Here is an 11967-nt window from a genome sequence, read left to right as displayed (position 1 = left end):
ACTGAGCCAAACCGGCTACAGCATTATCTTTTCATATTCTTTCTTTTTCCTTTTTTTTAACACTTTATTTATTTATTTATTTATTTATTTATTTATTTTTAGTTAATCCTCACCTAAGGATATTTTTCCATTTATTTTTTAGAGAGAGTGGAAGGGAGAGGGAGAGACAGAGAGAAACACCGATGTAAGAAACATCGAATGGCTGCCTCCTGCATGAACCCCGACCAGGGCCGGGAGTCTGCAACCAAGGTACACCCCCTTGACCAGAATTTAACCCAGGACCCTTCAGTCCATGGGCCAACGCTCTATCCACTGAGCCACACTGGCGAGGGCTCTTTTCATTTTCTTGACAAATCTTTTGAAGAGCAGAATATCTTACTTTTGATGAAGTCTAATTTATCAATTTTTTCTTTTATGGTTCATACTTTTTTGTTTGTCCTGTTGAAGAAACATTTACCAAACCCAGAGTCACAAAGAGTTTTCTCCTACATTTTCTTCTAGAAGTTTTATAGTTTTAGGTTTTACATTTCGGCCTATGATTCATTTTGAATTAATTTTTAAGTATAGTGCAAGGTATCAGTCGAAGTTTCTTTCTTTCTTTCTTTTTTTTTTACAGATGGATATTCAGTTGTTCCAGTATCACTTATTAAAAAGTTGATTCTTATCTTGGCGCCTTTTGTTGAAAATAAATCGAGCATCTATCTATGCACTATCTCTGGACTTCCTATTTTGTTCCATTGATCTATTTGTCTATCAGGTGTATCAATTTGCACGTTTGATTACCGTACCTTTATAAATCAGATGGCGTAAGTTCTCCAAACTGTTCTTTTGCAAAGTTACGTTGGCTATTGCAGGTCATTTGACTCTTCACATGAATTTTAGAATTGGCCTTCCAGTTTCCACATAAAGCCTGCTGGAATTCTGATTGGGATTGCATTGAATCTACAGATCAGTTTTGGGGAGAATTAACATTTGAACAATGAGTTCTGATCCATGAACAAGTATATCTTTCCATTTTTTAATTTTATTTCTCTCTTCAATGCATTTTAATATTTCAGTGTACCCAGTATTGCACATCTTTTATCAGATTTATCTTTAAGTATTTCATAGTTTTCAATGCTATTACAAATGTGTTTTTCTCATTATTTTGGACTAACTGGAGGTTTATCAATTGCATTGATTTTTCTTAAGAAATCAGCTTTTGATTTCATTCATTTTCTCTTCTTTCTGTTTTCTATTGCATTGATTTCTGCTCAGATCTTTATTATTTCCTTCCTCCTGCTTATTTTAGATTTCACTTGCCTTTTTTTTCTAGTTTCTTTAGGTGGAAGTGCTGAACATTGATTTCAAATCTTCCTTTTTTTTTTTTTTTCCTAATACAGGCATTTAGTGGAATAAATTGCCCTCAAAGTACTGTGGTGGCTGCATTTTACAAATTTCAACATGTGTTTTTCTTTTCATTCAGTTCAAAATGTTTCTGGAGGGTGGTGGTGACGAGGTTGAGCATGAAAGGGCCTCCCTCCCTCCTGACCAGAGCTGGCTTCAGGGGCGTGCCCTCCTCCACCCTGTGCCTTGTGCCTTCCCAGCCACGCAGCTGCACGCTCTGCCTGCGCAGCAATCCTGTCAGCCCAGGCAGGATCTGGAGGGAGCAGCACCTCCGACTCCCAGGACAGAGGGGCTGGGCTGGAAAATACGCAGTAAGAACCTTCCAGAGGACGAGGGCTCCTTGTGGCACACTCAGGAATGTGCAGTCCTCTGGCACTTTGTTGCGGAACTGGCACGTCAGCAGGCTGTCTGAGGATGACCTCTCATGGCCTTTGCTCCTCCTGAGGCAAAGGATCTGATGGGGCCATTGTGTCTGTCCTGTATCCATCTGTCCTCAGATTCATTCCTTGCCCTTCCTCTGTTATGCTCTGCTCCGCGCCGCAGGGACGATGGCCCCTGCAGCCTGCATTTCTTGGGCTCCTGTCGGCGGGCTTCCTTCTGCGTTCACCAGTGGAGGCCGCTGGAGGGAGATGGCAGGAGGAAGGGAGAGGCCAGGATGTTGGTGTCCCTTCCTCTTTGCCTTGGGCAGCCTCTGTGTCCTCTCTGTGGCTCCTGCTCCCCTAGACGGCCCGCTCGCATGGGCACAGCTTCTGCTAGGCGGCCCCTGCAGTGGATTAGTTCCTGCCACATGGTCCTGGCTTCTGGGCTCTGCTAACACCACCTCCTCCTCTTTTCCCTCCATCCCTTCCCAGGGTTGCATCTCTCTGAGGGGTCTCACCATCCCATTGGCTTCTCAGTGCTTCCACCACCCACTAAACCCATTTCCTGTAGTGATCCCTCCCCCTCCTCCCCAACACACACACACACACACACACACACACACACACACACACACACACGGGAATTCTCTGAATTTTCCCAATTGGTCCCAGCTCATAGAACCATCATTCAGAATGGAGTGGCTTCTTTGGCTAGAATTTTAGGACAAGACCCCCATGAGATGCTGGCTTCCTTCATGGCTCAGCCGCCCACCCCTGGTCCTAGGCATGATCAAGTTCAGGGCTGTCATGCACTGTCCGGCTTCAAGGCTCACCGTTCACAGTCAGAGTGAATAGTGGCCCCTGAATTTACCATGGGAAGCCCTCTCTGGGCAGCAGGGCTGGCTTCACTCACTGTACTGGCAGGAGTGGGTGGTAGCTTCTAGTAGGAAGAACCACGCGGGGCCTCTCTCCGGGGGAGACGGGCTGTGTCTTAAGAATCTGTTCTTGTTCTGTCTTCCCGCCAACCGCTCCCCAGTTCTTTGGAAACAGTGCGCCTGCTTTGGGGAACTGTTCCTTTCCCTCCATGTGGTCCTGATGAGCCCGTCAACGACCACAGTCCCCTCCCCAGCAGGAGTACTGACGACCCAGGCCTGGTCCATCCGTGTGTCCAAGGCCCCTTGGCCAGTCATTCCTTCAGATGGACATTTGGTCCAAGAGAGCCATCAGAGTCCTAAGACTGATAAACGTTGCACAGCCCCTTTTCCCCCTGGGGCTGCTGGCGCCTCTGATTCCTCTCTGCCTTGCTCTCTCAATCCCCCAGCATGGAGGAGATCTGTTGCAACAGGGACCATCGAGGCCAACCCACGGTGAGTCGCAGAGCTGAGACAGAAGGAGGGAGACAGAGAGCTCCTGGTGGCACTGGGTCCCCAGCTTCCCCCGGATGCCGAGATCTTGCTTTAATGTGACAAAACCAGAGAACTCCTTCCAGCTATGCAAGCCAGCAAATTCCCGTCTCTGTCACTCGCGTGGTAGACTTGGAGCTCGCTGGATTCGTTGTTAGGAAAGTGAGACTTTGGGCTAAACCCTCCATTCCTCTCACAGAGCAACTAATGTGAAGCGAAGACAAGTGGATCAGCTGGTAGTTTTTCTCTCCCTTTTCCCAGTTTAATTGAGACATAATTGACACGCATCGTTGCGTAAGTTTAAGGCACGTGGCATGATGGTCGGACTTACATCTGTTGTGAAATGATCGCCACAATGGGTTCAGCTAGCATCCACATCTCATTCAGACGCAATAAGAGACAAGAAGAAAAGGCTCTTCCTGTGATGGGAACTCTCAGGATTCACTCTCCTAACAGCTTTCCTGTACATCACACCACAGTGCTAGCTCTAGTCACCATGTTGTCTGTTACACCCTAGTACTTAACTTACTACCTTATAACTGGAGGTGTGTACCTCCAGACCACCTTCCTCCAATTCTCCTTCTTCCACCCTCTGCCTCTGGTAACCACAGGTCTGATCTCTCTCTCTCTCTCTCTCTCTCTCTCTCTCTCTCTAAATTGTTGACAGTATTACAGATGTGTCCCATTTTCTCCCTATTTGCCCCCCTCCATCCAACCCCTACCTCCTTCCCTAGGCCTTCCCCATACTATTGTCTGTGTCCATAGGTTATGCATATATGCATATACAGGATGGGCAAAAGTAGGTTTACAATTATAGTACAAGTAAATAGTATAGTAATTTATCACTTGTGTTTTATGACAGCCATTAGACCAGCTCTGACGTGATATCCCACTGTGGTTCTGATGTGTGTTTTCCTACTGACTAGTGACGTTGAGCATCTTTTCATGTCCCTGTTGGCCTTTAGTATATCTTCTTCGGGGAATTGTCCACTCACGTCTTTTGCCCACAGTTCCTGTGGGTCAGGAATCTGGACATGGCCGAGCTGGGTGGGTCTGGTTCAGGGTCTCTTGTGAGGTTGCAGCCAAAATGTTGGCCAGAGCTACGGTCACCTGCAACCTGACGAACGGAAACACTCATTCCCAAAGCGGCTCCCTTGCGTGGCTAGCTGTGAGTAGGGGGCTCAGAGGGCTATCTGAGTATCCTCACACCCCTGGCAGCTGACCTCCCTCGGAAAGAGTGACTTGAGAGAGCAAGGTGGGAGCCTCTGTCTGTTGGGACCTGGCTTGGGGTTCCACACACCTGGGGAGCTGAGGACCATGTTTCCATGAGTCAGGCAGGCTCCATGCTTATTTCACCTTCACGGTCACGTTAGACACTGGTATTTTCTGTCATCGCCAGGCTCACTCAGTGCTCAGCACCTGTGTGGTCTGCATCATCACCCCCATTTTACAGGCGAGGAGGTTGCCTTGGAGAAGTTAACTCATTTTCAGGGTGCCATCTCCAGCGAGGCACCCTGGACCCGGTCTTCTGGCTTCAGCCCCTGAGCTTGTCTCAGGTCACGGTGCTGCTTCCTACAAAGCAGAACGCACCCGAAGCTGGGAGGCAGGGACCCGGGTCTGACTTAGACTCTCCGCTTCAGTGGCTGTGACCCGGGGCAGTCACTTCCTGTGGCAGACACTGCTGACCGCCTGCCTGCATTCAGGGGCATGGCCTCCGCTCCGTGTGCATTCCTCTCGCCCGGAGGGAGGTTCGGAGACGGTGGTGCAGGCCCGGGCGGCGCTGCCCTGAGGCTCTCAGAGCCCCAGGCTCCTTCCAGCTCGGCTCCGCCAGGCCCAGTTCTCACGGTCCAGGGCGGTGGCGTCCACACTCTCGGCAGCAAACGGGAAAGAACAGGAAGGAGAGCGCGGACTTGCCAGCCGGGAGGGAGCCAACCTGGGAGCAGAGCCGCCGGCCCATCAGGCTTGCGGATGACCTAAGCCCTGGCCGGCATCCTGACTGCAGCCAGCCTCACCGGTGACCCTGAACCAGCCCCGCCCGCCCAGCCACGGCCACGCTCCTGACCCACGGAAACTGTGCAAGAGTCAACGTGCATTGCTTGCCGCTATACGATTTGTGTGTTTTGTTGTTGCATAGTGACAGGTAACAAATACAGCATTTATTCCCTAAATATCAGTTTTCTCTTCTTTCTGGCGGGACCTTCTCTCCCACCACGTGACTCTCATTTCCTGGAAGTGCTGCCCATGAGGGCTTAGGCTGCACATGTGTGCTCCCCCGTGTAACAGGCTCCGTGTGAGCCCGAGGAGGGAGGGCCTCAGAGGGAGGCCCGGCCTCACAGGCCTCCAAGCCTTCTGTCCTCCTCAGGGCACATGCGGTCGCTCGGGGGGTGATGTGAAAGAAAGCGTGATGACCCAGGCATGCCGAGGGCTGCTCCCCCACCCAGCCAGGCCGCTAACCAGACCGGGGAGCTCCGGAGGCAACGTCATGGCCCCCCGGAGCCTGGGTTTGTTCTTATATGGAACACGGGGCAGGATTGGGTAACGCCTGCTTCCTGCCCATCCTCACGTGTGAGTCAGGAGTAGGTACATCCTCTTCTTCAAGTGCAGCGTTTGCACGTCAGTTGCACATGTCGTGACCGTTCAGCTCAGGGCATTGCGCCCGCTGAGAGCGTTTATCCAGGCAGCGCCCAGATGCAGAAGCCGGCGGGCACCACGCCCGGAAGTCCTGCAGGCCCCGCCCAGCCCTGCGCCCACGGGGACGACGGGTGACTGCCTGGCCACCGGCACCCTGGCTGGGTGCTCCTGTCCTTGTAGTTTGTGTCTGGCTTTGCTACTCAGCTCTGGGTTTGAGATTTATCCGTGTTGCTGTGTGTGGTTACACACGGTTCATTCTCACTGCCGGGTAAAATCCCATCCTGGGGTCGCACGATCGGTTCGTCCATCTGCCATCAACGGCCAGCTGGGCTTCCACTGGGGGGTTATGAGTGACGTTGCTGTGGCCATTCCCGCCTGTGCCGTGTGGAGCAGCGTGCACACGTGCCTGTTCCAAGCGTAAGGAGCAGGGAATCGCTGGGGTGCGTGCTGTGCATCTATCCACATTAGCAGATTCTGCCAAAGGAGATGCATCAATGGCCACCCCCAGCGGTGGATACCGGGGTTCCTGGTGCCCAGTTCCCTCGTGAGGTGGGTGGGTCCTGTCTCCGTACAGGCAGCTGGACGCCTGAGGGGGGGGTCGGAGGAGGGAGCGCAGCCTGTGGCCCTGGGAAGCGTCGGGAAGGGCATCGCTTGCTCTCCTCCTAGCTGAGCAGGTGGAGCGGCAGAGGTGACCCCTCCCCAGGACTGAGCTGAAACTCGCCTTCGCGCTGTGGATTTGTCCCCACGTTCTCCTCACCCAGATGTTGAAGCTGCTTGGGCCCTGTGACTGGTCCTGGTGGCAGAGTCCAGAGGGTGGCCTAGGGAGGCGGTGGGGAAGGCGGTGGCAGACCCTGGTGGCCTCCCAGACAGCCAGCCCCTTTCGCCCTGCCCAACAGCGAGTCACGCCTGGTCTGGCCGCCATCACTGCAAACCCTCGCTGCGTGAAGGGCCCGCTGCCCCGCGGCCTCGCCAGGGAAAGCTCCACCAGTCCCTGCGGGCATCCCATCCCTTGCTCCCACCAGCGCCCAGTCAGGCAGCGAGTGCTGGAAGGTGGACACTCCGTTGGGAACAGCCCTCAGCCAGGCACAGAAGGTTTGTGTATAAAACACCTTAGCTCCCCAGAGGCGCCAGGATTGGGGGCCGTCACCTCCGTAGTAACCGATTTGGTGACAGGCCCTTTACTGGCTGCCCTCCCTCCCAGTCTTCCCCCCTCTCCCTGACACTGTTCCCTGGAATCCTGTCCTGAACAAACTCATTTGCACTCAGAGCCTTGTCTAAGGTCCGCCCTGGGGAGCCCAGCCTAAGGCCACATGCGACCAGTCTGGACAGAGGTGTGAGCAGACCTGCTAGGAGCTCTGGAAAGGCCCCCTCCTGCCCCCCCTGCCCCCCTAGTAACAGGAGCAGGTGGAGAAGGCCTCTCTATCCCACGGCCCTTTTGTTCTATTCCTGTGTGTGTGCCTGACGCCTGGGCTGCAGCAGCCACGTTGTGACCAGGAGGGCCGGCATGGCCCACATGCTGAGGAGGACAGAGCAGGGGGATGACACCTTTGACCTCCCCGTTGGCTCGGAGTCGCCCACCTCTCACTTCTTGTTAAGGGGGCGATCCATGTCCTTGCAGATTAAGCCACCTTTACCGGGGTTTTCTGCTGTTTGCCCCCAAAAGCATCAATGACTGTCCAGGCCTGTCCCAGAGGTGTCACTGTTGGAATGCATAGCCCCACATCATCACCTAGAGCAGTGGTTCTCAACCTTCCTCATGCCGCGACCCTTTAATACAGTTCCTCATGTTGTGGTGACCCCCAATTTCATTGTTACAAATTGAACATAATTAAAGCATAGTGATTGATCACAAAAACAATATGTAATTATATATGTGTTTTCCGATGGTCTTAGGCGACCCCTGTGAAAGGGTCATTTGACCGCCAAAGGGGTCGCGACCCACAGGTTGAGAACCACTGACCTAGAAGCTCCCAGTCAGTGGCCCCAATGAGGATGCCTGGGGTGGATGGGGGCAGAGGGGCCACAGCTCGGACGCCACAGGTGGCTGAGGGCCTGGAGCTGAGAACCAGGGTCCCAGAAGGGACAGGGACGTGTGGGCAGCCGGTATCTGGGGTCCCAAGGACAAGGGGTGGAGAGGGCAAGAAGGCAAATCCCCCATTAATCTGGCCAGGGTGAGCGTTGTTATTGTTATTATTATGAAGTATCTCAAGGCTCACACTTCTCCTGGCCTGGCCCGGGCCCCATTAATGGCCCCATAAATCCCAGCCATAAAGAGTAATGGGGGGAGACAAATGAGATAATTAGGAATAAATCTCACCGAGGTGTCTATTCAGCAGCGTCCCTGGAACTGGCCAATCTTCCGAGCCATTAGCCGGGCCCCTAATTAATGCCGAGCTGCCCGGTGCGGCTGCAGAGGCTCTGGCCTGGAAGGGACCTGGCTGCGGGCACACGGCCCCCTCAGCCCTCTGCAGGCGACCTTGGGAGGAGCGAGGGACATGTGCCCCAGCCCCCTGCTCTGCTTTGCTGTCTCCAGGGCTTAGGGACGCTTTGTCTGCGTTGTCCCACCTGCCTCCTTGTCTCTTCACCTCCTCTCCTCATCTCACTCCATCTCCCGTCCACCTTCAATCTCTACTTCCCTCTCTTTTTAAAAATATATATTTTTAGAGAGAGAAAGAGGAGAGGGGCAGAGAGATAGAAACATCATCAATTGGCTGCCTCCTGCACACCCCCTGCTGGGGATCCAGCCTACAACCCTGGCATGTGCCCTGACAGGGAATGGAACCAGCGAGCTCTTGGTTCCTGGGCCAATGCTCAACCATGAGCCACACCGGCCGGGCTAATTCTCTGACCCGGGGACTGGCCCAGGGATGAGCCTTAGCACCTTCCCTGGACCCCCTGAGGTGCCACCTGAGAAACGCCAGGTAGGCCCAGCATTTGACCCCCACCACACACCTGTCTGCAGTGTAAAGGGATGAGGCTGTCACCCAGAGAGAGGCACCCCCAGGGCTGGCAGGGAGAGGACGTAAAACTAGGTGAGGGTCAAGGAAGGCGGGAGAGGGGTCTTTCCTCTGGAGGAGGTGGAAGGTGAGGGGATGGAGGGGCAACAGGAGGGCTGTGGCCATTGGTACCATCTGTGCTGTGTCTCCTTAATCCTAGGAAAGTCAAAATGTGGGAAGGAGCATAAACATGGAGGTGACGGGGGAGGTCTGTGACCCCTGTCCCCTCTGCTGCCCCGTGTGGCCCGAGGTTCCTGTCCCTGCTTCCCCATCCCTCCTTGCGCTGGGCCAGTCCTGAGAGCTCCCTGCCCACTCTGCTTTCCCACTGCCCAGCCAGTGTCCGGAGGGCCTTGGGGAGCAACCCTCAGGCCCCCGCTGCTGCCTCATATCCCTGGGGGGTGGGGGGAGGTGGGGACTGGCAAAGGCCCCAGGCATGGCTGGCTGCAGGCAACCCCGCTTCCGGCTACTAAGAGGGATCCCATCCCCGGCAGCTCTGGAGCCAGGGGGCAGCAGGGCCTGAAGCTGGCTTTGCCCAGCTCTGGGTAGGGGCACGGAGAATGCAGTGAAATGTGCCAGAGCCCAGGCAGAAGCTGATGGAGGCTATGGATGCTGAGGGGAGGGCTGACCACCCCCCTCACAAGCCGGCCCCTGGCTCAGCTACACGCTGTCGTGGGCAACAGCCCTTGGGTTTGGCCCACAAGGTCCCCAGTGGCACAGGCAGTCCAGGCCAGGAACAACTCAATTTGGCCTCGCCATTTCTCCTCCCACACGTGTGGTGATTAATGCCTGTTCGGGTTAGACATGAAGGGGGCCCCTCAAGAAGTCTCTTGGGCAAAAGGGGTGGGTCTGCTGCTCCACAGATGAAGGAGAACCAGAGAGGCAGCCAGGTTCCCAGTCTCACTGCCGTCCACTGCACATGTGAGGAAACTGCGGCCCAGAGAGGGCAAGGCCTTCCCTGGGGCCCACAGCAGAGCCAGGGCTGGAACTGGCTGGTTGAAGAGCAGAGACTGGGAGTCGGCGGAGAAGGGCCGAGGAGTGGAGGGGAAGGGTCTGGAGCTCAGGCTTGCCCTGGAAGGATGTCTCGGCAGCCTTGCGTGGGTGGGTGGCCTCTAAGACAAATGCCATCTGCTTCCCAGCAGCTATGAGGGCCTCCTGGGTGAGATGGGGGTGTCGGGGAAGGCGGGCAGCCTGGGCGAGGGGAGTGAACTCAGGCTCAGGGCACCACCCAGGCTGCCCAGGGCTGGCGGTAGTTGCCGGCGCTGAAATGTGAAGTGTGTGAGGGCGTGTGTGTGTGCGTGTGTGTGTGCGTGCGTGTGTGTGTGTGTGTGTGTGTGTCACACTTTGTGGAATGTATGTGAGTAGTGACTCTAAGGGGAGTCCGTGTATATGTAAGTGAATGTGTGTGTGAGTGAAAGACTGTGTGAATATGTGTGTGAGAGTGAGTGAGTGAGTGTGTGTGTGTGTGTGTGTGTGTGCTGGGGGGAGGCTGGCTAAATCCTGCCCGTCCCGCCCCCACCGGCCCAGCCTCTCTGGTTTCAGCCATGGTCCTAAAGAAAACAGCCTGGCGGGAGCTGCAGCAGGAAATCACTATTTGGATTGCAGAGGCGCCTCTTCCTGCCCCCACGGAGGGGAGAGGCCAGGGAGGGGGCCTTCCTGCCCACCTGGACCAGACCTCTGGCTGGTCCGGAGCACGCCCCCCCCCCTCGCCCCCAACACACACACCCTTGGCCCTCTGGCTTCCCTGAGTTCCTCAGACGCCAGCCAGCCTGGGGGAAGAAGACCTGAGCTTGAGCCCTCCCACCATTGTCTGTGCTCAGGACAAAGAGCCACAGCAGCCCAGGGGAGTGGCCGCTCCCTGAGGCCCTGGGAACAGACTGGCACACCTCACCCAGGGCCACCGGGCATCCTGTCAGTCACAAGGCACACACCTGAGGCCCAGCACTGCCACGTTCAGGAATAGACTCACTAGCGCTCGCTCGTGCAAAAGGACATGTTGGAAACCCTGTTTACAAAGGGGGAGTCAGTGGAAGGGGCTGAGCTGGAGATGTAACTGGATTGTAGCTCATCCCTCAGCGAAGCTCCTGATGAGAAGGATTCTGAGACCCGTGGTTAAGACATAGAACAGAACACGACTGTGTGTATAGGATGCTGACATGTTTGTAAAAAAAGCAATATGTGCACATGCTCGTTTATGCACAGATCAGACTTTTGACCCTTTGGACCTCGGGCATGGAATAACTAAGCACAAACGAATACACAGAGAAACAAACACGGAGACCCGAGAAGATGGGCTTCTCTCCTGGCTTCGGTCCTGACTGCGCGACCCTGCAGGGCGCTTTCTCTGTGTCCTGAGTTTCCTATGTGGTCCCAGAGGTCAGGGAGCCTGTGTTCATGTGCGTGGGGGCGGGAGGGGGCGGGGGTGGAGGGTGGGGTGTGGGGTGTGGGGAGTGGGATGGCGGGAGAGATGTGGGGGTGGGTGGAGGCCCTCTCTCCGCCTCACATTTCCTCCTGCTGCTGCAACTGCAGCCCCTGCCAAGGCCAGGCTACTCCCCCCTATGACATTCCTTAAGAGCATTACGATTTCATTTGGCCCTTTTTCTGAGCTCCCTCTGTCCTTCCAGACCACTGCAGACTGTTTCTGGAAGCAGTGGCCACCAATGTCCCCTGAGATCCCCACTTTCCAAGGCCTTCCTCAGCCATGGCTTCTCCTCGAGACCATCCAAGTCCAGCCACGAGACATCCTTTCTCTCACCCCGGGTCCCTCTGGCTTCCTCAGGTCTGGGATGGGGTGGGAGAGGCTCCGTCCAGCCGGCAATCCCGCTGTCAGCGTCCCCTGCCCCAGGGGGACCTGCAGTCCTTAGGCCTGCCCCTGCCCTGCACGCCAAGGGCTCTGCACACTTGCCTGGGAGGCCCCTGCCAGTCCAGTTTCTTTTTGGAGGTGACTGAACTGGGCCGTGACCCCCACCCAAGCCTCCCAGTGCAGCCCAGGGCAAGCTCAGGCTGTGCTGGGCCCAGGGTCGCCCCTCCCCTGGACATGGCTCTGCCACAGACATAGGTGCCACCCTTGGAGTTGGAGCCAAGGCTGGGAATGGCTGGAGTCCGCAGGAGGCTGGACACATCTGCTAAGTCGATGCCAAGGGTTAACTCTTCCCTTTCCGGACCTCCCTTCCCTTTGGAGGGAACAGGGAATAA

The sequence above is a fragment of the Myotis nattereri genome (assembly GCF_964212035.1).
Source record: "Myotis nattereri genome assembly, chromosome: 6".
NCBI lineage: Eukaryota > Metazoa > Chordata > Mammalia > Chiroptera > Vespertilionidae > Myotis > Myotis nattereri.
This window is presented reverse-complemented; position numbering follows the sequence as displayed.